A 27,627-nucleotide genomic window follows, 5' to 3' on the forward strand; every position below is an offset into this window, starting at 1 on the left:
CAAAAAAAACCAACCTATCCATCATTAGTAAAAAGGAAGATCACAAAACCTGATATTTTCAGCCCCAGCTTTTCTACGCTTTATGGCTCTTTTAACAGGTGATTAGATAGAGAGAGAGAGAGAGAGTTTTAACAGGTGATTAGATAGATAGAGAGAGAGAGAGAGAGAGAGAGATAGATAGATAGATAGATAGGAGAGATACTTTATTAATAAAAAATAACGCTGCACATGACTAAAGCAAAAACAAATTCAACTGTGTACTTCATGAGCATATCTGTGTGTCTGTACAATCCGCTACATCAAGAAGGCACATCATGCATTTCTTAATCTTCATCAAATGGCTTGAGTTAAAGCTAAAAAGAAAACTAGACTGAAATTATTTATTTGAGATTAAAAGCTAATAGAAATAAGACGGCAATAATAAAAACTAAAAAAGGAAATGTCATTATACTAAACTGAAAATTAATTAAATAAAAACTGGAAAAAAATAAAAAGTCATTTAAAAAAGATTTAATTTAAAAAGATTTCACTTTTGTAAATAACCTTATTTGTGACAAAAGTCAGTTAATTATTATCCAAAAGGTGCACTATGTTTCAGTTGGGAATATAAAACTTACAAAAAATACTTCAAATTAGTTGAGTCACGACAAAAGCTTTTAATCTGAAACAGAATCAGAAATGAAAACCAGCATGGCTTCCCAGGTTTACCTCATTTTTAACAGTCCAGTTGCTACCGTATAATAAACCTTTAATGCCATGTTAATTAAAGGTCTGCTGTTGTAGAGATGCCAGCATTCCCATGGTGAGGGAAATGGCCCAGCACTGCATGTGAACAACGTACTGTACAACACAAATCCACCTTAAAACCAGAAGCATCAAGGTTTGACTGATTTGATGTGCAGGTTAAGACATTATCAGTCATTCTCAGCCATTAATATAAGATACTGCAGATGGACAGACAGAAAAGCCACCCATTTTAACAAAACATCTCTCTTTAACATTTTGAATGAATAAATACAAAGGTACCGTCATCCACAAACATGTATATTTTAAGAGCAAAAAGCTATAAGTTTAAATGATAAAAACCTATAAGTGCATGTATATTTAAAATCATGCAGAGTGTAATTGCCAATGTCAATTGTGTGAGAATATATATATATATATATAATATACACCAAGTATATATTGTATGTATATAATTATATATATATATATTAGTATATATATATATATATATATATATAATTCTAAGTATATATAATAAGTAAATATATACTTTTTTTGTTAGAGAAATGCTGAAAACTAATGTTTTTTATTATGCCTTGTTTCAGACAGGTACATTACTGATGAAATGTATTATGGATATATATTTTTGTACATATTTTACTGAATTATGTAGTTTAAGAAAATTTTCTTTATTAGTATTTTATGGTCACTGACCAATTAGCCTACATAATTTTGCTAATAAAAATGAACAGTTATCTACTGTGGTCTATATTTTAATTATAAAAATACACTTTAATATAGGACATAAAACCTACATATGTCTGGTTGTGCAGGAGATTAGTGTAAAAAAAAATTTTAAAGAGATAAAAAAAAACAAAATTGGTATAGGAAATTGGCTAGTCAAGTAACATGAAATCGGTGATCAGTATTGCATTAAAAAGCCTGATCAGAGCATTCCGAATTAAAAATATAGCATCTATTTTAAAAGTAGCATAAATGGTTAATAAGTATAATGTAAGTTTGTTCAAGTATATCAGGAAACCAGACAAAGGTCAAGTGAACAACAAGGAACAAGAAAGTTCTATGTGATGCTTTCAAGAAGTGGCCAACTGTCATGTACCGAGAAAGAGATGGCAGTTGTCACAAACACAAAAAACTAGTGTTGCAGAATTACAATACAAACATAACAAGCTCAAAATATAATTTGATGATTATATTCCACAGTAACTAAGTATCTACATGCTCTAAACATTGTAATAAACACACACAACATTTCAGGCATTTTACTTACTTGAATCTTGTTATTTCCAGTCCAATAAAACAAGGAGATGTGCTTCAAGGAAAGTCTGCAGGTAGAATGAGTTCATGGGCAGATAGATGTCCTGCCTATAAACACATTTACCATTCAGTAGCATTGCAAGGCTAAACAATAGGACCCATTAACTATGTAAATGTGGCTACAGGATTTTAGGAGAGCTAAAGTTAATGTTGTAATTTTACAATAGTAGGCCATACAGGAATAAAGCAACAGTTGCTTCAGATCTGGTTCAATTTCTGTCCATCATCTAGAACTAAGTACACGCAGTATAACTTCAGAAAAAATAACTGAGCATGATGTATTTCTTACCCTGGGTGTCAATAATATTTGAAAATATTTGTTGTGCACAGTTTAATTCTGAGCCTTGTCTTTTGATAAACAAAATGCAACAACTTCAATTATATGAATTTGTTTTTGATAGCCTGCTCGATACAGGCGAGCATCAGCATAAGCTGAATAAGTAATTAACAGTTAGGTGTGTTGAAGACCTAATGTCTGTGGGCCTGGTGTTGCCTGCTTACATTTTGAACCACGTATGATTTTTGTGCAACACCATCGCTATTGAATACAAAATAATTTAATATTACAATCAAATCTCTGTTTTGGTACTAAAACATTAAGAAAGAGTCAGGTAATGTAGGTTTAATATAACTTACATGTCCCGATTTTTCTGGAAGCTATCGCTATTGAATACAAAATAATTTAATATTACAGTCAAATCTCTCTTTTGGTATTAAAACATTTAAAAAAGAGTCAGGTAATGTAGGTTTAATATAACTTACATGTCCTGATTTTTCTGGAAGCTGCTACACAGAAAAGAAACAGAAACTCAAATTTTATTTTTTAAAAGATATTGCTAGGGAATCAGACTACTAAAATGCATTTAGCATATTCCAGTCATGTGATGCAAGGCCCTTGGATTCCCCAATGCACTTATGCTTAGTAAATGTATCTGTAATTGGTTACAATCCCCTAGTTTCTGTTTAGAGCACCCTGTAACTGGTAAAGCTCTGGTAAACTGCAAAAGTGACAAAGGACTGCAGTGATCGCCACTTTCCAGGATTGGTATATTACGGCGTTGTAATCATAACTGCAATTCATATACAGTACAATGAATTGTGCAGCCCTATATGGGATCATATTTACAAACCAGTGTTGAACGGGAAAGCAAAATACATAACCAAACTCTCAGAAATTGGGCATCCCTCTTTAAATAAATATTACTGACAAGTATACTGTATTAAGAAGCACACAACCAACCATTCATTGCCATAAACATTCTGACCTCCAAAGAATAACAAACAAATTAGCAAAACATCTGAACTTTATAGTTCAGGGCGGTATTTTTTGTATGTGGATTACTTGTTTAGCCGGATGTAATTGTTGAGGATTTGGCATGATCCTGGATATGATGGTTTTTTTAAACTCTTGCTGGATGTGCTGTCATAGCAACAGATCCAAATCCTCAAACCTGCTCAGAGCATGTTTGTTCTATGTAAACAAGGATTAGCTAGCTCTAGCTAGCTAGATAGCTAGATAGCTAGATAGATAGATAGATAGATAGATACTTTATTAATCCCAAGGGGAAATTCACATAATCCAGCAGCAGTATACTGATACAAAGAAACAATATTAAATTAAATAGTAATAAAAATGAAAAGAATTAAAATAAAATTAATGTTCGCATTTACTCCCCCGGGTGGAATTGAAGAGTCGCATAGTGTGGGGGAGGAACGATCTCCTCAGTCTGTCAGTGGAACAGGACAGTGACAAAAGTCTGTCACTGAAGCTACTCTTCTGCCTGGAGATGATCCTGTTAAGTGGATGCAGTGGATTCCTCATGACACACTTAATCAGTTTCCGTGCATGGAATTCATTCAGTCATGGCTTTGCCGTTCATGAATGATCTACTAACTGACATTGGTGCGCAAATTATAAGAAGAGAATTTCATATAGAGAGGGCTTTGCGCGATCGGCAAGATCCTTTATTGCTCCTGGAGGAAATTCTTTTCGAAAGATACCACTTTAGCCGAGCGGGAATATTGAACCTCAAAGTCGGGCTGTCACAACCACACAGACAGTATGCATTGCTCTGAGGTTTTTTACAAGCTGCCCTTTTTTATATACTGTAGGTGTTTGGAAAATCTATCTAAAAGTGCAGTTTGCAGGCAATTTGTAAAGTCTGTTTGGCTCTGAAATATTTCCTTCGGATTTTCATACAGTTTCATGGACACCTGCGTGTGCAGACAATAAAAGAAGCGCTTCATGCCATTGCGGGTACACAGGCAAAAACATCCACAGTTCCATAAAGAATCTCACAATCAGCCTAACATTCTCATTACCCAGGATTTCCAAATGTGATTGGGGCACACGGGACTGATCAGAGTGGAGTTTGATCAAACATTATTTGGAAAATGTACCTCTCCTCCTGAGGAATAATCAGACACAGTGTCTTCATCAAATATTTGACCTTCGTCAATATCTCGTTGGTCAGACACAAGTTCTAGGGATATGACATTCCCTGCAACTGACCCAAAAAAAAAATGCCCTCAGAAACCGGGCGATGGGCATTTTGCTGGAGAGCCAACTCTTCTGCAGGGGTTAGGTCTGGACCGCGTGGACCTCCACCTGTTTTTTGTTTGTTTGCCTTCTTATTAGCTTTAAAATTAATGTTTTTTATATTATATATGATTCTTTATGTCAACAATTCTTTAAATAGCTATATACCAATATTTACCAGTTTGAAGTATATTTTTTTTAGTACTTCACTTTAACTTGTTCCCATGTTCTCCTTGTGCTCACGTTTGATCTGGAATTATGACATATTAAATAATAATTAATCTTACACATAGGAAATGAAACGCTGCATTCAGTAAATACAATGCACACTACTTAGCCTATAATTTGTTGAACACTTTTTGCCAGACGTCTTTTCTGGTTTGGGATGCTTTTGCAGTGTTACCCCTTGTGCATATTAATCTTGAAATTCTTCATGTCCTTCGAACAAAAGGTCCTGCTCTGCTTGTGTGGAAAAAAAAATGTGCCCGTTCTTTCGTCATTGTCTTTCAGCCTATCAATGACTTGCTGATCATGTTTTCTAGACTGGATATACAGTATATGGGCTTTTTATCCGCATTCATCTCGGATGATTAGATCCAGCTAGACTAATCTACTACACGGCTGCGTTTGAAAAACCGACTTATCCCGGATGAGCTTCACCAGCATTAACTCATCCAAGATGAGGCATCTGATCTTGGATGATTTAAGTGACGTACGGAAAATACCCCGCAGTTCTGATCAGAATAAATCAAAACATTACAGTACCATTAAAAATAAGCTTCAGCCTATAATGGCAACAATGATGCTACTGATGAACAGTGACTAAACAATTCCTTCTGCCAACATTATTTTGACAATTGTATTTTTTTATTTATGGATCATATAACTGATGGGTTTGAAGGGCACAGCACAAAATGTCTGTAAAAAAATACAAAATACATCACAACCACAAAAGGTCAAAAGCACATGCATCATATGACAAATAAAAAAAGGTTTCAGGATAAAATAAGGTGAAACATACCTTAGAAGTGTATATAGCTATTGACTGGGTAGGGCCTCAGCTATAGCAAATAACCCACAGAAACCCGACCCTCATCCAGGTACCAAAGCCTAGCGAAAGATTCCCTTTTTCTCCACAAAAAGTTTTGAAAGTGAACTATCCAGAGACAGACGTTTTTGTGAAAGGTTGAGAAATGACTTTCCCATATGATCAAAAAAATGTAGAAAGACTAGAAAAGCACCAGGTAAATCTTCTTCTATAATACGCTACCGTGGCTGTTCATTTGTCTGTCCAATATTTTAAATCACCTGTAGCTCACAAACCGTTTGAACTATTGACCTGAAATTTTGTACACATATATTAAGTGAGATCTACAATCCGCTTTCGGGGTGATGATTGACCTCCAAGGTTATTCCTCTTTCTATTTAATTTTATTGTAGAATTGACTCTCGAAAGTGGCCGGCAGGGCGGCCCTGCGGCGCATGTGTACAGGCGCCATTCTCATCCCTACCTCTTCATATCTTAAATCATTCTTGAGCCAGATTGAAGACTTAAGTGTGAGCTTAAGTGAAAAAGTTAAGGAAAACGTACTAAGTAACTGCGACACAACATCTGACTTAATCAGTTTTAATTAACACGAAAAGATGCCGACGAAAGAAGAGAAGAAGCTCAGGAAGCAGCAAGTGCATCAACCGCTAAGCAACCGAAAGCTAATCATACAGAGAAAGAGTATGAAAACTAGGAATGCTCAAGTCAAGTGTATTTACTGCACGTGCCATTACTGGTAAGACAATAATACAGTTTCATCTTTTATGGCATTTGAAATACGAATATAGGAAAATTATTTTAAACTTCCCAAGTTATTTTTTGTACATTTTAAAGCTTTAAACAAGGAAACATTTTTTAATGAAATAATTACACGATGAATACAGATAACAGCAAAAAAAGTACTTGAAACCATTACCATCAACAAAAATTAAGAAATTTGTAATTCAGCTGAAACCATTAATATCAATAACAGCATCTGTAATTCTGACATTCACAGAGGTCTAAGGAATTCATTTCCTTCCTAGTTACTCAAATATGAAAAGCTACAATTTTAGAAACCCTGGATTATTTCAAATTCATATGATGTGAATAGATGAATATTATCTCGATTTAAAGGCTGTTACACTTAATATGTATTTTTGATGTACCTGACCTCAATTTTTCTGTGAGTACAGCTTTATTCTGAAAAACTACTTCCACTCCTCACTTTGTAGCGGCTTCTTAATATGGTAATAATACCAATTATAATAATTAAACAGTATATGCTACTAAGATAAATGACAACAACACTCTAAGAAAAGAACTACACACATTTTTTATATGTAACTATGCAGTTAGTTTCTGCCTTGCATCCAGCATTGCTCGGCTATTCTCCACACTGTAATAAATGTCAGTAAATTTAGGTAAAAATACTGTAAATGGTGAAAATACTACTACTGAAAATTACCTGTCTATCTTAAACAATGCATTTCATTATTTTTTACAGCCAAGATCTGTAAAATCAATATTTTTCTACTTTCAAAATATGCTAAATACCGTTCACTGATCCATTACAATTACACTGAAAAAATCTGTTAATTTGACAGTGTAAAACTGTTAAATAGTTAAGGTAAACAACCGTAAAATGTAAAACGGTAAAGTTTTGGTAAAACCAAAGTTACGATATTTGCATAAGGACACACCCTCTTTTACCATATTGTTCCCGGTGAACCGCATACCTTTGAATGGTAGGGAAAAAAACTTAAACTAAGTTAACAAACTTATTTTTCCCTGCGCGTTGAAGGTTTTTGATAGAAGTTGATTTATGGTGGGCTGTATTCGATAAGCTGGCACACCTGTAGGACACCACACTCCACAAAAGCAAACTTTACTTCCCCGCCACACAATGTGCCATAGCTTCCTTAAACACTGAATTGTTTTCAATGTGTATAACTAAATGGTACATGTTTGCTAATGGTTATTGTAACTTTACTGCTATAAGCTGTGTATGGGGTTTGACCCTATCAATATTTTCTAATGGTTTATTGATTGGAATATTTATTAAACTACATTAATTTCTGGTTATGGTTACACATAACTTCTTTTCAAATGTGTTGCAAAGAAAAACAGTTTTTACTACAAAGTTCTACCGTAAACCTAAAAATATTGTCACCTTATTTATTACAGTAAAATTCTGGCAACCCAGCTGCCAGTATTTTACCGTAAATTTAACTTTTTTTTTTTTTTTTACAGTGCAGCTCTCTGTAAATCTCTCCTGGATAAGGGAGTGAGAAAACAGAAAATGAATGAATCCCTGGGTAATCAGTTTTCCACAGAGCATGTCAACTTTTTTCTAAATATGTACTGAGTTGTCATTTTTACCAAGCAACGTGGACTATGATGAAAGTGACAAATCACTCAACCTTGTGCTGAATATACATGAACATCTGCATCTGTGTAATGAATGCTGTACAGTTACAAATAAAGGTGCCAAAGAGGTTCTTCAGAGCAACACTACAGAAGAATCATCCAACTGTTCCAACTAAACAAGTAAGAACATTTATGTATTTAGATCTGTAATGGGTTCCAATGTACAATAACAGATCTGTGAGAAACTAATGGGTGCCTCATTTTAAAAGGACTCCTGAAGTATTACATAACACAGACTAAATTCAGGTTTTCCGGATCTGTAAGTATCCTGCTAGGTACTGTTCTACTGTTTTGTCCACATTTTTGGAACATCTCCAAAGCCAAAACATCCAATTTAATTTGCAGAGCAGTCTTCTCAGAATCAAATAGTTCTTTGTCAAGCAATTGAGCCACAAGTAACCACATAATCCATGAAAAATACCAATACATAGCCATTATTTTGAAAAGTGCAGGCATTATTAATAATTTAGGTGAATGCTTAAGATACAAGGGCGGCATGGTGGCGCTGCTGCCTCGCAGTTAGGAGACCCAGGTTCACTTCCCGGTTCCTCCCTATGAAGAGTTTGCATGTTCTCCCCGTATCTGTGTGAGTTTCTTCTCACAGTCCAAATACATGCAGGTTAGGTGCACTGGCGATTCTAAATTGTCCCTAGTGTGTTTGCACCCTGTAGTGGGCTGGCGCCCTCCCTGGGGTTTGTTTCCTGCCCTGTGTTGGCTGGGATTGGCTCCAGCAGACCTGTAGTTAGGATATAGCAGGTTGGATGATGGATGGATTTAAAATACAATGTTTGACACTGCGCGAATAAAATATATTTATGGAAATAAATGAACTAGCATCAAGAAAAACAACAAAGAATTGAAAATTACAAATCTTGTGCAATCTTTATAACTACATTACTTGTAGTTAAGTGATTCTACCACAAACTCTTTTTTTCATTTTTATTACTATTTAATTTAATATTGTTTCTTTGTATCAGTATACTGCTGCTGGATTATGTGAATTTCCCCTTGGGATTAATAAAGTATCTATCTATCTATCTATCTATCTTTTACACTGGTCAGTGAAGGGCAAGGCTTGGTGAAACACTTGGAATTCTAAGATTATGCCACCTCACGCTGTCTCTAATTCAAGGCAATACTACTACATAAAATACTTCAAAAAGTGTCGTTTGCCTTAAGTTTAGTTCGAATTGATCCAAATCCGTGCATGTCTTGTGATCTTTTTCCACCACTTGTGAACCAGCAGATCCAGTGGTGTGAATGTAGCAAACATGCGGCCTAAATGGGCCTTTAAAGGTTGACAGGGCCAAGTAAGCCCTCAAATGCACACCCCTCCAACCAATGAGGGTTTTCAATCAGAAGTGCTTTATAATCGATCACGATTACTACTGCAGGAAGGTGTGTCACACTTTTTGCTGTATAATATTTCTCGGAAGCACGTCAATATCCCCTATTAAGGCTTGGGCGATGGCAAAATGATGTATCATGGACAATATGGGAGGATATTACATTGTCAGAAAACAGAAAAATTAACTTTTTGATCCTTTGACCTGAACGGTTTAAAGCTAAACTGAAGATAAGATTGATACAACAACGGGGCATTTCCAACGGTAGAGAGTAAAGTGTAAAAAACCTCACGATATAGTGTCTGGTTTCATATCTATCTATCCATCTATCTATGAAATGTTTACAAACGAATATAAACGGCATGCTTTATAATATCTAATGTACGATGCAGCTTTGAAAGAACTTGTCACCAAATTCAAAACTCGGGAGATGAGTTTGTCTTGGTAGTTTGGGTTAGAGGTGGTGGGAGGAGTGTTAAAATTAGCACAGCTGCCATCCAGTAATTCCTATCGCTTATTTTCTGTCATGCCGCACATTCGAATTATTTCGTTTCCACAGACCCTTCTCTTGTCGCTCCAGCCTCCGCCACCAAAGCTCTAATCGTCGTTATTTTCAGTACGTTCTTTCCCTGCTTTTGAAATTTGCGCAGAGCAGCAAAATACCAAATCGCAGCAAAAAAAGAGATGCGCAAGCAGTCTGGCTTCAGGTCTACAGCATCGCACCCGCACCCACACGATGTCGCGTGTGTATTTTGTAGGTCGATACGAAGACCCAAACATTTATCGTCTGACAAACATTTTTTAATTCTGGTTTCTATTTGCTAGTGCCTTGGATATCGTTTTAATCTTTCTGACTCCGACATCATTACAGAATACCGTAATATTTACTCCAGGTTACTTTATCCAATTTCTGAAATGTACCTGAGGTCATGCAGCTGTGTCTGGTTTGACACTTTTTCCTTTTCTCCTTGCTTTCTCGGCCTCCTTTCTTGGCGTCTCAGGTTTGTTGTATTTTAGATGTGTACCAATGTATGCGGCAGGACAATTCCGTTCCCATCACCCTCTTTTCTCCTTTCTGTATATCCGCAATGGAGCAGAGTACAGGCTCGGCCGTGCGCGTCCCCAACAGCGCACTGAACACCGAGGCGCGCCCTTGTGTCGCTCTCTTAGGGGAAAGCGCGCTCACGTCAGCAGCCGCTCAGATGTCTTCAGCTGGCATGTGCAGAGGACTGCACAGTTATTCTGTTTTGATTCTTCCTCTTTGAAATGTTCAGTCACGATGAATATAAGTAGATAGTCCACACATCCGGCTTAGTATCGTGTATATGAAAAATGTAATAATTTCAGAGAGATTCAAAAATATGTGTGTGAATTTAGTATCAAATATCAATTTTCCATAATTCCTTATTTACTACTACTAAATTTATCCTACTGTATTGTAGTTTTTGGGAGAGTGTGTTGGCACAATGGACAGAACTGCGGCTTCAATGATCCAGCATCCTGGGTTCAAATCCCACACTTGGAATCTGGCCATTGTGAGTTTGAACATTCTCTCCCACGTCCATATAGACATGCTGTTATGTATTACCATATATATATGCAATGCCCTCCCTAGTCAAACTGGAGCCCCAAGTGAAAACTTCCCCCAAATCTCACAACCCGCACTCACTGAATCTACTATATTGGTATTTCTTAGAACGGTTTTAATGTGAACAATAAATATATAAGTAAATAATAAATCTAGAAGCACACATCACAAACTTAACTATAACTTTTAATGTCTAATACAAACACTTTTTTAAAATAATCAAAATTTGAAAGCAAATGTTTGGGGGGTTCTTTAGTCTCTGTTCATATCGCAACAGCACACAGTTACATTATCTGAAAGCAAACCTATCTATGAAATCATCAGACAACTTCTGTTGTTGCTGATGATAGCCAAGCTGCTTATATATTGTTGTGCCATGGATGACCTCAAGTATGTTTGGATGAGCTTAACATTTAAAAAACTGGTAATTGAAAGGGTTGCATCAATCTGTAGGGCAACCCATAGGTATGGACTCCAATAATGGTAATGATATACCAATGAATTTATTTCCTTTATAAATGAAGGCCTAATTATTATTATTATTATTGTTGTTGTTGTTTTTATAACAATAATAATAATACAGTAATAATAGTAATGGTCCAAGGTATCAGTATACTGTTACACTTTGTCACTTGACAATACTACCACTGCCAGTACTAATAATAATATTAAAGATAATATAAAATAAAACTAATACTACTATTATTTAAAACACTAATACAAATAATAATAAAATAAAATCTAGTATACTACTACTACTGACTGTGCTTGATAAACTTACCTAGTGCAGTAAATACATGGCCAAAATCAAACTGAATATTTAGAAATCTGAAAAATAAAGATGTGAATATATCACCTACACTTATGAATTTATCTAAATTTAATTTGTCCTTCCAATGACAGCAGCTAGCAATAAGACATTAACTAAATCAGTAATGTTAGATGCCAATAAAATAAACCAACAGTTTAAGTTCATCTGACCTAATTGCTCCTTTAGTGTGTCAAAGTTACCTGCCTGGTGCTTTTTCCCAATTCAGCCAATAATTTACAAATGTGCACTCAAAGCAAACCACTTCATATGTCAACTAATGTTAGTGGCCTTTAACAACGTGTAGAGGTTCTGGGGTCTGTATAGTGGTAATAAATAATCCTCAACCATGTGACAGCAAGGTATTGATAATATCTGTTAAATACTCAATACCAAAACTATTACACATAATGATCCTCCATTAGCCCAGTAAATGTCTAGCTTTAGTCAGTCAGTCAGTCATTCTCCAACCCGCTATATCCTAACACAGGTATAGTGGCATTTTTTTGAATACTTTAGATTAGTTTAGGTTTGATTAGATTAACTTTATTTAACAATATTTTAGCACAAAAGTATGTGTTTTGCACATTTTGAGAATATGAATGGATAACTGACATGTGGATTATGCAATATGAGTAATGTGAAAATTGTTTTTACCCCCAATGGACTTTTTCACATCATTTGCTGATTTAAAGCATTGGCCACTCGTGGCTTTGATAATATCATAAACGACTTTCTCTCCATTCTGCATGAAAACATGTGGTTCAGAAGTTTTCTCAACTATCACTACAAAAAAATGTCAGTCAGTCAGTCATTTTCAAACCCGCTATATCCTAACACAGGGTCACAGGGGTCGGCTGGAGCCAATCCCAGCCAGCACAGGGCGCAAGGTAGGAACAAATCCCTGGGCAGGGTGCCAGCTCACCGCAGGGCGCACGCACACACACACACACACACACACCAAGCACACACTAGGGAGAATTAAGGATCGCCAATGCACCTAACCTGCATGTCTTTGGACTGTGGGAGGAAACCCACACAGACACTGGGAGAACATGCAAATTCTATGCAGGGAGGACCCAGGAAGCGAACCCAGGACTCCTTTACTGCGAGGCAGCAGTGCTACCACTGCGCCACCGTGACAGAAAAAGTGTAGCATCTATCTTAAAAGCAGCATAAAGGGTTAATAAATATAGTCTAAGCTTGTTCGAGCATATCAGGAAACCAGATAAAGGTCAAGTGAACAACAAGGAACAAGAAAGTTCTATGTAATTCTTTGAAGAATTGGCCAACTATCGTGTACCCAGAATAAAGAAATGGCCAACTATCATGTACCCAGAAATAATTGGCAGTTGTCACAAACACAAAAACACAATGTTGTAGAATTACAACACAGACATAACAAGCTGAAAGTATAATTTGATGAGTATATTCCATAGTAATTAAGTATTTACATGCTGTAGACATTGTAATAATCACACAAAAAACATTTCAGGCCTCTAACTTACTCGAATCTTGTCATATCCAGTCCAATAAAACAAAGAGGTGAGCTTCAAGGAAAGTTTTCAGGTAAAAGGAGTTCATGGCCAGATGGCCACACATATGTATGCCTGTATACTATCCAATAGCATTGCAAGGCTAAACAATAGGACCCATGGACTATGTAAATGTGGTCTTTAAAAAAATTACAGGTGTATTTTTAGGAGATTTAATGGTAATGTAATTTACAACAGTGGACCTTTCTTAAGGTTGAGATGTGTCCTCACACCATCAGAGCTTTCTCAATTTCTGCTTCCGTTTTGTGAGAGGCACTTCTTCAAAACCTTTTTGAGATTAAGTCATTAACTCTTTTTAAAAGTATGTTTAAAACATAGCTGTTCGTTCCTCACAAGTTTGATTATTTTAGCTTCATGCTTTTGTTGTGTTTTCATTGCTATATTTTCACTTATTCATTCTGTGCTAAATTTTTGGGGTTTGGAAATTAGGTTTTATGCAATTCGGCTAACACATCACTGAAAATAAGTTCTAAATATTTACACAGATTTACAAATTCAAAATAGTAATAGAAATATATGTGACCCGACATTTGCGCGATTGACATATGCGTGCCGACAAAATAGCGACGATTAAAACACCGCGCCGACAAAATCGCGAAAGTTTCATTAAATATGAATTACTAGTTTAAAGCATATATAATAATGTTTATTTTAGAAGTCAATATTATGAGACGTGGCATGCCATCAGAATGGCACGCAGATAGTCCTTAAGATCACGCCCTGCATATGTAGGAAGAATTGCAGCAAGGGTGTCCCACTCTCTTGGCCTCTCTCGCGATTGTGTCGTGGCAATTTTGTCAGCGCGCATTTGTCAAAAAACGGGGTTTTTTTTATTGATTCACTTTATAATTAACCTTTATTTATGCTTATTTCCAAAGAGACTTACAAATCACAAACTCACATTTCAGTTGTTTCCACCAGTTGTAGACATAGTTTAAATGTGTTGCTCAGGATCTCACAGTGATTACGACTAAACCAGCAACCTTGCGCTTTACAGTGCAACATTGATGATACTAAGCCACGCTTCATTCTTCAAATTTTAATTTCTTGTTTTAAAATGTAGATATAATTTTAATTTCTTGTTTTAAAATGTAGATATAGTACTAAACCAAACAAAGATATACAATCAAATAACTTTGCACAAGGGTTCGCTTCTAGGCAAATATTTCAGGTGCCTTCATCTGACCCCTTCCTCACACAGCCCTTATGTTTAATATTCTTCTTGTAATGCTGATCAGTGTCTGTTCGCTGGCTGGCACTGCTACAGGACTAGGGACACAATGGGTTTCTCTCATAATGGCATCTTCTCATAAGCTGAAAAAACAGTTTAGCTATTCGATGCCCTCCACTGCAATCTACTAAACTCCCATGGCCTATTGTTCTTGGTAGAGTGGAGTGTAAAACACTGCAGCTGACAAAAGGACAAATTCCCAGATTATTTGATATTTTTCTTTGGGATGTCAAATAAAGATTTGGCAAAAAATGCCCTTTTGTTTTCTTAGTTGACTTGAAGCACCCAATAAGCTGCTTTCATAAATTATGCCTGCTGTGTATAAATCCATTGGCTTTTCTACACTTTACTTAAGATTATTAAGGGGGCTCACTTATCTCCTTCTCTTATTCTCTTATTCTGATATGTCACTAAACAAATATTTTTCAAAACACGAATTAATAAGCCCCTTTTTATTCAATGGGTCCCCTCATGGTTCCCACTGATATTAACCAATGGCTGCGTGTTTAATAAAGCTGTTGGTGTTTAAAAACAGAACCTCAAGCTCAACACTGATTTAGAGCATCAAGTAGCTTATTTGGATTGGTTTTGAGTCATAAAAATTGAACAGATAGATAGATAGATAGATAGATAGATAGATAGATAGATAGATAGATAGATAGATAGATAGATAGATAGATAGAACAGAACAACAGAATTAGTGAGGGGTTGTATCTGCATGCACCTACGAAGTGACAAAATTAGATTATTTCCAGATTGAGAATGCATAGAAAAAATATATAATATTTAGAAAGCCAAATCTAAACTTTTATAAACTTCATAAGAAAGAAGAAGATATATCTGAATTTGTAGTGAAAAGTCAATGTCCAATACAGAGCAGGTCACAAATGAGGGTGTCAGGAATGAGATTTATGGAAAATGAAAGACAGAAAAGGGGTGTGGCTAAAACCAAGAGTGATGTGTCTATTTCTTGCACAATCTAGAAATCACTGATTCATAAAAAGAAACTTGAGCCCAACTTGACTCCACCCACAAAGAGTTTGGTTGGCTACAGCTCTGTATAAGTCACTGGCGGTTCTGGGCTTACTCGCCTAGCTGGAAGCAGCCCTACTGGGAACCAATCCTTCATCATCTCTATTTATTTTTCTTTACAAGTGATATGAATTTTTTAACTAGCAAGAGAAACAGCAGAATTAAAAAACTTGATCATGTAAATGTTTAATTTTTGTTAGATATTCACTAATATATTGTAAGACAGAGTATCAATTAATTTTAAATGCTTTAATAAGTCAGATGACCAAATGCTACAGTAAGTATTACTTTAAAGAGCTTTTCAAAACAAGTGTATTACACTTTAAAATAATCACACCATGCATTTACATACTGTATATATTATTGGTTTGCTCAACCCAAACCCAGCCAGGTGCGCTACGCTCCAGCCGCTTCACGTCTCTCCCGCTCAAGTTGTGAAGTTTGGGAGCTGAATGCACGTTAAGGTGATGCAGACGGATCAGCTGCTGGGTTTCTGCTGGAGCTGCTGAGCTGTGTGTTCTGCTTGTCAACCCAAGATTTTATTATTTTATGGAGGCCTGAGTATCCCATACCTTTGAACTTTCTCTTTTAAATGACACGTACCAGCCTGTCACACAATATTCAGCTCCACTTGTGGTCACCATTAGGATGAACTAGGGTTGATTGTGCTAATGATTAAAATACAATGCTTGAAAAAATTAAGGGAACACTTAAATCACACATTGGATCTCAATGAATTCAATATTCAGGTAGAAAATCTTTACTGAGCAATACTGTGTAATTCATTAAGAACAAAGTAATGTAACAACGGTCAATGAAAACAAAAATCGCCAACCCATTGAGGGCTGGATTCAACATCACACTGAAAATCAAATTCAAAAACTGAAATCATAGGCTGATGGAACCTGCATGAATTTTATCATGGCAACTCATAATGTGGCTCAATAGTAGTAGGGCCACAATGTGGCTGTATTCACTCCCAACAACATGTGGGCATGCCTCTGATCAGACAATTGATTGTGTCCTGGGGCTGTCATGCCACCCTCATGGAGTCTGTTTCTGACAGTTTGGTCAGAAACATGTACACAAGTAGCCAGCTGGAGGTCATTCTGTAGGGCTCTGGCAGTGCTCCTCCTGTTCCTACTTACACAAAAGAGCAGATACCAGTCCTGCTGCTGGGTTGATGCTCTTCTACAGCCCTGTCTAGCTCTCCTTGTGTACTAGCCCGTCTCCTGGTATCTCCTCCATGCTCTTGTGACTGTGCTAGGGGACACAGCAGTCCTTCTTGTAATGAAACGTATGGATGGGCCATCCTGGAAATAGCTGAACTACTTGTGTGAAATGAATCAGCTGCAGGTACTATCTCATGATACCAGCAGTGACAAACACACTAGCAAAATGCAAAACTAGAGAAGAAGAATAAGGAGTAGATGTCTATGGCCACCAACTGCAAAACCATTCCCTTTTTTCGGGGCTGTCTTGCTGTTGCCTCACCAGTGCATCTTTTGTCACTTTTATTTGCACCAAAGAAGGTGAAGTTGATTCACAATCGCTTATGTGTCCTAATTATTGATATCCCTGAAGCTTTATTGGCTTGGTGTTAGACTGTGATGATCAAGTGTTCCCTGAATTTTTTGAGCAGTGTACTCTAATATCTCTAGACCCCAAGCAGTTTATTAGAAAACGTTCAAAGCGAAACAGAGAAAATTGGTTCAAAAGTTTATTCTTTCAATATAGAATAGCATTTTCTGAGTTATGGAGCTTAATGTGCTAAAGCAAAAACAAACAAATGGATGTCACAATTTATAACATGGTTGGATAGCAGCTCAGCTTGCCTGAAGTCCAGATATATAAGGTGGCTCTTTCAGTCTTGCATTTGTTTCTCAGCTGATATGTCTTTAATCAGGAATGGCCTCTGGGTAGATATTGATGGAGCTGGAGAGAAAAAGAGCCACTGGCATGCCCAATGTTTGTGCAGGCCTTGTTCTTCCTTTCTCTAATCCTTGAACCAATTGGACATCATTGTTTAGGGCTAATTTGCTTAATATGTTCTGGCCTCATGCCTTTGTACCAGTCCTGGCTAGGTGCAACCTAGGTTCTTGAATCATAAATCATCTACGTATCAGCATTCCGCCCATGGCCATGGGCTAGGCAAGGGTGAAATGTTTCTTCTTGTCTTGCAGGCCACAGTCTATTTCTCCTTTAACTGATTCTGACCTGTTACATGGTGAGCTGACCAAGAGGGGAAGTTCTAATTATACAATATATTCACTAAGATATTACAGTTCAAAGTTTTCTTTTAAACCTTGAAGTTTTTCTCACTACATACTTTATTACTATTAGGATAGTAGTGAAACAGTCTATTACAATATGAAAGCTGTTAAACGAAATCATTTTTTCAAGGTCTATCCTCATATCGAACAGTAAACGTATACAACAGGACAGAGCCTTAAGCAGATAAGTTGGTGAGAATTAGAATAAATATAACACTGAGTATCCCAAAGAATTATCAAGAATATCAGTTTTCAAAAACAATAAAAATAAGAGAGATCTTCAATGCTGAGATGGATGAAGCTATTCTAGCAATCCAATTGGGAAATGATCTTAGTCAGCCAATCAGCCTCTGATTTACTTCACAAAAAGAACATCAGAGAAGAGTTAAAAACAGTGAAACTATATGACAGCTTAAACAAAGAATGGGCATTTGAGTAACAGCAGCAATACAACTGGCTGTACACAATGTCATTTCACACGCATTCATCCATTTAAGACTTTCTGAGAGTGGGGCCTATTAGAGCAGCGTCAGGCAGAAAGCAGAGATCTACCCTGAATTGGTTGCCAGGCCAGAGCAGAATATACTGACATGCACGTACATTTTCTCCTATACACGGTCAACTGAAAATGGCAAGTATCATAATGTAGAGATGTGTGCCATGTGAGAGAAAGACTGGGTTAACTGGATAAAAATCCATACAGACAAAAGGAAACAAGCACAGAGACAGTGCCTCAGCCAAGATTCAAATCTAATCTCTTGGAGCTGTGAGGCTGCAGAGCTAAATACTGCACCACTTTCCCACTGTCCATTTTTACTTATTTCTGTATGTTGAACAGTGTTTTTTTTCTTAACAAGATATTTTTACATATTCAGTATTCTTAATATCTGCTTTGTCCTATTATTCTGATTTGTTTTCATATTCACATACAAAGTTTATTATGGTGTGCTTTTTAAAAATGATCATTGTTGCTGTCTCATGGATCTAGTGTCCTGGGTTTGAGTCTTGAGTCCAGTCATTGTCTGCGTGGAGTTTGCATGTTTTCTTCAAATCTATGTGGGTTTTTCCTCCCGTTTCTCCAATTTTCCTCTTGTGTCCCAAAGTTTTGCGTGTTAGGCTGATTGGCTATTCTGTTTTGGTTCCATGGTTGCGTAAACATGAGTGGGCTCTATGAAGAATTGACATGCTGTCCAAGGTTATTTCCTTTCTTTCATCCACTGGTGACAAAATACATTTCCAACCACTACAACCCTTAAATTGGTAAAGTGAGTATAAAAAAAGTTTTGAAAGTTTGACAAGTGAAGCACATAAGACATGTAGTTTATGCAATATTTACATAAAGTATTGTTGCAATTACAAGACTGGAGTCTAAAAGTAGCCATAGCAGGCAGCATTTAGACAAAGTAGCTCCTCAGCCAAAGAGCCTTCCTTAATGCTAAATGCCACAGATAGGTCATCAACATGCTTGATTACCCTCGGCCATCTTACTGCTTATTCACTAAGGCATGCTAAAGAGCAATACGGCGATAAAGACAAGCTTCGTTGCTTTCAACCTCCATTATATTTCAAAGGGCACAACATTATTGAATTTATTTGTGCTTGATATATAGATGAGAGATGACGGGTGGAGATATTTAACCTAAACTGTTACGAAATCATAAACTATGGAATTGAATAAATTTAGGAATACTGACTTTGTACTTTTTTCAAAGTTTAGTTGGCCAACATTCATACATGCAGTTCTTAATAATTTTTAAATAAATTTAAAAGTTAACTTGAGTGGCACAGTGATGTAGGCTTAAGTTAATTTTCCTACTCAGCAATTGAAGGAAGCTAATGACCATAGGTGAGGGTAGGAACGTAGATTGACTGGTAAATTGAGAGCTTTGCCTTACGGCTCAGCTCCTTTTTCACCACGACAGACCGATGCAGAGCCAGCATCACTGCAGATGCCGCACCCATCCGCCTTCCGTCAATCTCACGGTCCATTCTTCCCTCACTCATGAACAAGACCCCGAGATACTTGAACTCCTCCACTTGGGGCAGGATCTCTCCCCAACCCTGAGAGGGCACTCCACCCTTTTCGGCTGAGGACCATGTCTCGGATTTGGAGGTGCTGATTCTCATCCCAGCCACTTCACACTCAGCTGCGAACCGCTCCAGAGAGAGCTGAAGATCACGGCCTGATGAAGCAAACATGACAACATCATCTGCAAAAGCAGTGACCCAATCCTGAGTTCACCAAACCGGACCCCTTCAACACCCTGGCTGTACCTAGAAATTCTGTCCATAAAAGTTATGAACAGAATCGGTGACAAAGGGCAGCCCTGGCGGAGTCCAACTCTCACTGGAAACGGGCTCGACTTACTGCGGCAATGCGGACCAAGCTCTGACACGGTTGTACAGGACCGAACAGCTCTTATCAGGGGTCCGGTACCCCATACTCCCGAGCACCCCCACAGGATTCCCGAGGGACACGGTCAATGCCTTTTCCAAGTCCACAAAACACATGTAGACCGGTGGGCAAACTCCCATGCACCCTCCAGGACTCTGCTAAGGGTGAAGAGCTGGTCCACTGTTCAGCGACCAGGGCGAAAACCACACTGTTCCTCCTGAATCCGAGGTTCGACTCTCCGGCGGACCCTCCTCTCCAGAACCCCCGAATAGACTTTTCCAGGGAGGCTGAGGAGTGTGATCCCTCTGTAGTTGGAACACACCCTCCGGTCCCCTTTTAAAGAGGGGACCACCACCCCGTCTGCCAATCCAGAGGCACTGTCCCGATGTCCATGCGATGTTGCAGAGGCGTGTCAACCAAGACAGTCCTACAACATCCAGAGCCTTAAGGAACTCGGCGATCTCATCCACCCTCGGGGCCCTGCCACCAAGGAGTTTTTTGACCACCTCGGTGACTTCAGTCCCAGAGATGGGAGAGCCCACCTCAGAGTCCCCAGGCTCTGCTTCCTCATTGGAAGGCATGTTAGTGGGATTAAGGAGGTCCCACAACGTCCCGAGTCGAGGTCAGCAGCACACCATCCCCACCATATACTGTATGGTGTTGACACTGCACTGCTTCCCCTCCTGAGGCGCGGACGGTGGACCAGAATCTCCTCGAAGCCGTCCAAAGATCGTTCTCCATGGCCTCTCCAAACTCCTCCCATGCCCGAGTTTTGCCTCAGCAACAACCGAAGCCGTTTCGCTTGGCCTGCGGTACCTATCAGCTGCCTCCAGAGACCCACAGGACAAAAAGTCCTATAGGACTCCTTCTTCAGCTTGACGGCATCCCTCACCGCGGTGTCCACCAGCGGGTTCGGGATTGCCGCCACGACAGGCACCGACCACCTTGCGGCCACAGCTCCGGTCAGCCGCCTCAACAATAGAGGCACGGAACATGGCCCATTCGGACTCAATGTCCCCCACCTCCCTCGGGGCGTGGTTGAAGTTCTGCGGAGGTGGGAGTTGAAGCTACTTCTGACAGGGGACTCTGCCAGCCGTTCCCAGCAGACCCTCACAACACGTTTGGGCCTACCAGGTCTGACCGGCATCTTCCCCCACCATCGAAGCCAACTCACCACCAGGTGGTGATCAGTTGACAGCTCCGCCCCTCTCTTCACCCGAGTGTCCAAGACATATGGCGCAAGTCCGGCGATACGACCACAAAGTTGATCATCGAACTGTGGCCTAGGGTGTCCTGGTGCCAAGTGCACATATGAACACCCTTATGCTTGAACATGGTGTTTGTTATGGATAATCCGTGGCGAGCACAGAAGTCCAATAACAAAACACCGCTCGGGTTCAGATCGGGGCCATTCCTCCCAATCACGCCCTTCCAGGTCTCACTGTCATTGCCCACGTGAGCATTGAAGTCTCCCAGCAAAACGAGGGAATCCCAGAAGGTATGCCCTCTAGCACCCCTCCAGAGACTCCAAAAGGGTGGATACTCCAAACTGCTGTTGGCATACGCACAAACAACAGTCAGGACCCTTCCCCACCCGGGCGAGGGAGGCCACCCTCTCGTCCACGGGGTAAACCCCAATGCACAGGCTCCAAGTCGGGGGGCAATAAGTATGCCCACACCTGCTCGGCGCCTCTCACTGGGGGCAACTTCAGAGTGGTAGAGAGTCCAGCCCCTCTCAAGGAGATTGGTTCCAGAGTCCAAGCTGTGCGTCGAGGTGAGTCCGACTATATCTAGCTGGAACCTCTCGACCTCGCGCACTAGCTCAGGCTCCTTCCCCTTCAGAGAAGTGACATTCCATGTCCCAAAAGCCAGTTTCTGTAGCCGAGGATCAGACCGCCAAGGTCCCCGTCTTCGGCCACCACCCAACTCACATTGCACCCAACCTCCTTGGCCCCTCCCATAGTTGGTGAGCCCATGGGAAGGAGGACCCACGTTACCTCTTTGGGGCTGTGCCTGGCCGAGCCCCATGGGTGCAGGCTCAGCCACCAGGCCTCGCCATCGAGCCCCACCTCCAGGCCTGGCTCCAGAGGGGGGCCCGGTGACCCGCGTCCGGGCAAGGGAAAACGTTGTCCAATGTTTTTGATCTTCATTGGAGGTTTGTTGAACCGCTCTTTGTCTCATCCCTCACCTAGGACCAGTTTGCCTTGGGTGACCCTACCAGGGGCATAAAGCCACGGACAAAACATAGCTCCTAGGATCATTGGGATACGCAAACCCCTCCACCATGATAAGGTGACGGTTTAAGGAGGGGTGACCAAAAGAACGAGATCGCGAATACAAGCGGCTGAAATGAGTTTCCTCCGGAGCGTGTCTGGGCTTTCCCTTAAAGATAGGGTGAGAAGCTCAGTCATCCGGGAGGGGCTCAGAGTAGAGCCGCTGCTCTTCCGCATCGAGAGGAGTCAGATGAGGTGGCTCGGGCATCTGATCAGGATGCCTCCTAGCTTTTAGGCGGTGAATAGGTCAGAAAGATTGCCATTTAGAGACTGGGGATGATTAGAAGGCCAGAATGATGAAGCCATGGTGAGGGCATTGGGGTACACCCTACTCTTTTCAAAAGGTGCACATCGATCTTTTAAGACCACAGAGAGTCAGAAGTTTTACATCTCATCAGAAGGATGCTGGAAATGTTTACAACACAATGTCCCTATCATTGAACTGGGGCATTGAAATCCACACATAGCCTCCAGGGTGAGATAAGCAACCCCGATGGCCTCACCAGCAGTTCTTCCAGCAGCAACCAATGATTATACAAGATGGTCTCTCATTCAAGTGCTGGCCTGGTCCAAACATACTTAATTTCAGATGGATTACCTGTTGTGAAGTGCAGATGATATGGCTGGTGAATAGACAGATAGGTATGTACTAGGCTGACCCACCTTTTAAGGTGACCGACTTTTAAGTTGACCACTTCTTAAGGCAATTCAATATGTAGATCAATTTGATATTTTATACAAACTCATTAATTTGGTTATATTGCATTTGAGCGGTATTACTTTAATACTTATAGTTTCTGTTATTTTTGTGATGAAATTTTAACTTTTTTTCTATATTGAGGTCGCCCTTTTAAACCCCCCTGATATTTACTACGCGGTGTGGCATTTGTACTCCATCAACATTAATTATTTCCAGAGACATAATTTTGTCTATTTTTCCAGCGCATCGCGCACAAAAGCAAGGGAACGATGAGAGCACCAGAACTCTGATCACATCATGTCACTTCGTACCGCAAGCTGCAAGTAGTAAGTCTGTGATAAGCGGAATACGGCTATGCTTTTCACTCACGGAATGGAAGGACAATCCCGACTGCTTTTATATAGCAAGAAAGAAGAAGAAGATATCGCACAGTCTGGAGTAAAAAATCATCTTTTACCGGGAAAAATGAAACTACAAATCCCATCGTGCATTGCAAAATGGACGGGGCGTGTGTGAAACTCCGCGCCTGCGTAGCACTCACAGGACGGAAGGACAATCCCGACCGTTTTATATAGAATGGTTGTCAATATAAGAGTTCTCCTCATATTACAGCACTCACACTGCAGTCTGGGACAACTATTCATGTGGAAAGCTGGCTCATGCTGGCTGAACATTTGCAAAATGAGAGATTATGGCCGTGAAAGTTCCAGTGTCATTTGTCCTACTGTCTCCTCCAGACACACAGTGTTAGATTTGCATAATATTTGCATGTCAATATTGGATCAGGGGGACTCAGATGAGTAAGACACGCTGAAACAGACAAAGAAAGGACTGCAAATATTTTAGAAAAGTTAGGATCCATAGATAAAATGGATATGGAAAGGTGCACTATATCAATTCTGACAAAGAAGTGAATAAAGAAAAGGGGCAAACACTGTCTCTTCTTCCAAAGTGCAGCAATAACATGGAGTGACAGCCTTTTGAATTTGGAATTATAACTGAAGAACCTGATGGGAAACAAATGATTCAGCTCCTCACAAAGCCCATTATTTACTATTGCATTGTGACAAAGCTTTAGCTTTTGGTCCTGTTGTGGTCATTTGCACATACAGTTGTATGGCTTGGATTTGAATTTCTGATATAGCGAGATACCCTGGCCTTTAGTGGTGATTATGAAGTATTGTGATGTTTTATTTGCTTTCTTGTTTCCTTTCTGTACAAAAAACAATTAATGTTTTGCATTACGTTTTGTGAACCTGTCTAGTCTGTAGGATTTTAATGGGTGAACAGGCTTAGAATAGTTTGCATTTCCAAATATTTAAAGAAACAGTAAGGCAATTTCCTAAGTTAGATAAGACCCACATTTCATTTTCTTATCATCTAGAAGAATTGTCAGCCTAATTCTCTTGGTTCCTAAAAACATTTAGGCGGATAAGAATGAAAAATGTATCCAGCTGATACCTCTCTTGATGCCTGTCCTACTAAGGGAGTTGCATAGCTCATTAAAATAAATAAATAATCTCTTTCTTCTGTAATCAAAAGAACATCCGCCTACTGTCAGTGACCTTGAGGTCTAGGCTTCCAACCCAGAAACCAGGAAATCCCAACAGACTCAGCTTCTGGGAATATTAAAAAATAAATAAATCAGTATAATGAGTACCCTATTATAGAAAGCATGAAATTATTGATCTGAAAAATTATATTTTAGTAAGATGGAGCCTTTGCAATAACTCAAGTGAAATTTTACTTTAAATTTCAGTTCCAATGAACAATAAAGTTGTAGCTGCGTTTTCCCAAAACTGCCAAAGTTCTGCAGCTTCAACTCAAAAAATGGGATTCAACAAAAGCCTGACGCGCAGAAATGATTCCACAGACAAAACATCTTGGTTTTTTAAAGTTTAGTTAAGTTTTGAAGTAAAACAGTTCACACAAAAAGGAAAATTAAAATAACAAAAAAGGAAAAGTTAATGTTAAGAAAAGTTCAGTTCTAAGCTTAATCTTGTTACATCTCAAATCGTTACTTCTTACTTAACATTTCTGAACCATTTGAAAACGGTCAGAAAACTGTAGCTTATCCCATTTCTAAGCTTAAAATGGGTCTTTCAAGTCCCTCTTTACTGGGACTTGTTCCAAACAAACTGAGCTTATTATCACACTGTTATTCAGTTATAGTAAGAAGGTTCTATCTCTTGTTAACTATAGGGGGAAAAGACTATACCATAAGCTATGACTATGAAAGACACTAATATTCTATTCAAATTAAGCAAACATCAACATGAGTTTAACTCAAAACTTTAACTTTCTAAGATTGGCTCTTACATTTCCGGCCCCTAATTGGCTATGCAGGAGCGGAGACAATTATTTTACTTTACTTCAATATGAGTCAATTACTTTTATATTAACTATTCTTTTCAAATCATTAGCAATAACACTGCAAACAAACATTTTTAAAATTTCATGTTTCAAACATTGGCTGTTTCTAGAAGCAGGCACAGTTTATTCACGGGTCTGTCCAGTGTGCTGGTTTTTGGTTTGCATACAAACTCCTTTGACTGCACCTTTAGCATCTGGCATTGTATTGATGACTTGACTCGTTACCCAGGAATTGCGTGGTGTAGCTTTGTCAAAAATTATAGAACAACGCCCCCTGGTTTATAGTTTCTTCTTGGTGCAAGCCATTTTTGAAATTCTTGAAGTATAGCGTTGCTGATTTTTTTTTCATGTTCCAATTTTTTAGTAGCTTCTCGTAGCTCTCTTTCTGCTCCAACAAAATTTGTTCCATTGTCTGAGCGCATGATTTTGATGTCATCCTTTTCTTTCCGGTTGCGCTCTAAAAAATCTGTGTTATACTGTTGCAGCAACATATCTTCAATTCTGTCATTGACACACGATTAATTGAACGTTTAGGTGTCTTACCACTTTGTTTTGCGAGGTCATCTACCTCTTTGTATGGTCCACCAACTACCCATCCAAGTGCAGTCTTCATGGCGTGAGGTCCACCTCTTTGGCAAGGTATGATTCGTGACTGCTTGAAGATTTCTGGATAGCTGATAACTATTAAAAGATCAACTTCAGAGTCAATACGAGACAGACGTACCTCTTTAAGATATGTCCACTTATCGATATCGTCTTGTAGTGGAATACTTTCTCTGTTCACTGGAATGGAGACCTGTGTGAAGACCTTTGGCAAATCAATATATCCAACGTCATTGAGACCACAGACTTGTAAATCTGATAAGACAGAACATTAGGTTAGCACTTTTGAATCATCATCGTAATTACTCATATAGTTTCCAGGGATACTTGCGTCCTTCTTCCTTGAAGGCTCAATTGTCTTTGGAGCCTTTCGGTGCAAATTGTTACTTTACTGCCGAGGTCTATAAAGGCGTATGTTTCTACATACCTTTCACTTTTCTTCGATTTTTACCTGAACAGGAACTACTTGCAGTGCACATTCTTCTCCGGCCCCTGTAAAGGTAGCCTACAAGTTCTAGTCTCGGTTTCCGTTTCAGTAGATGTTGCCACACTAGCCTTAGCTTTAAATACTGTTCCACTGTCCCTTTAATGTGTGGGATATCTGGGTGCCGTAAGGAACATGTCTGACATTTCATTCTCTCTTTACAGTTCTTACTTAGATGACCCTGTTTGAGACAGCGAAAACATAAACCTTTAGATTTTAAAAAGTCAATTCTTTCTGTATGTGGCAATTCTTTCATTTTTCTACATTCGGCGAGAATATGCTGATCACTGCAAGATGCGCAAGGTTTTTTAAATGCACATGTATCGTTAACAGTTTTTTTGACAGAGATTTCTTGAGTTTCCTTTTCGGCTTCATCAGAAATATTGGTAGTGAAAATACTTAGCGGGTCACTTGAAAATAAAGGGACCTGTCTATGCGGTACCTCTCCACGCGGTGCTGGAGATGCTGGAGGTACTGGAGAAGGTGTTATCCTTTGATCAGCTATCAATTTAGTCACTTCAATAATTGCTTTATGGAATTCGAGTTGGCCCCTTTGACATTCGGCTTGATTCCGGGCTAGCAAATTTAGTATATCATTTGCAGAGCTCTGAGTGTCGGTTATTGCGCTAGTCAAAGTGAACTTTATTGTCATCTCAACCATATACAAGTATACAGATAGACGAAATTGCGAAGCTCAGTCGAAGGTCGTTCCGATCGTTCCTGTTTTTTTACTATAAACTCAAGCTCATGAAGTTTTTGTAGGATTCTATCGAGTTCCGTCTGCTCAAGTGTGACTGTCGAAGAGGATGCTGATGCTACTGCACCTTTCTGTTCTAAAGAATCACATTTAATATCAAGGGCGCGCTTTAACTGAGGAGAAGCCTTTCGTGCCTTTGACTTTGAAT

General features: G+C 39.0%; 1 protein-coding gene across 24 annotated transcripts in view; it reads right to left on the bottom strand.

Moving 5' to 3' along the window:
- nfasca (neurofascin homolog (chicken) a) overlaps window positions 1-10,519 on the bottom strand; it is a 275,383-nt gene extending 264,864 nt beyond the window's left edge. For all 24 annotated transcript variants that reach the window (XM_039749089.1, XM_039749110.1, XM_039749099.1 and 21 more), the window contains exon 1: window positions 10,328-10,519. The gene's annotated coding sequence lies outside the window, so the exon portion shown is untranslated. The remainder of the gene's footprint in view (window positions 1-10,327) is intronic.
- Window positions 10,520-27,627: the final 17,108 nt, after the last annotated feature.

Source organism: Polypterus senegalus, chromosome 3 (genome assembly GCF_016835505.1).
Source record: "Polypterus senegalus isolate Bchr_013 chromosome 3, ASM1683550v1, whole genome shotgun sequence".
Lineage (NCBI taxonomy): Eukaryota > Metazoa > Chordata > Cladistia > Polypteriformes > Polypteridae > Polypterus > Polypterus senegalus.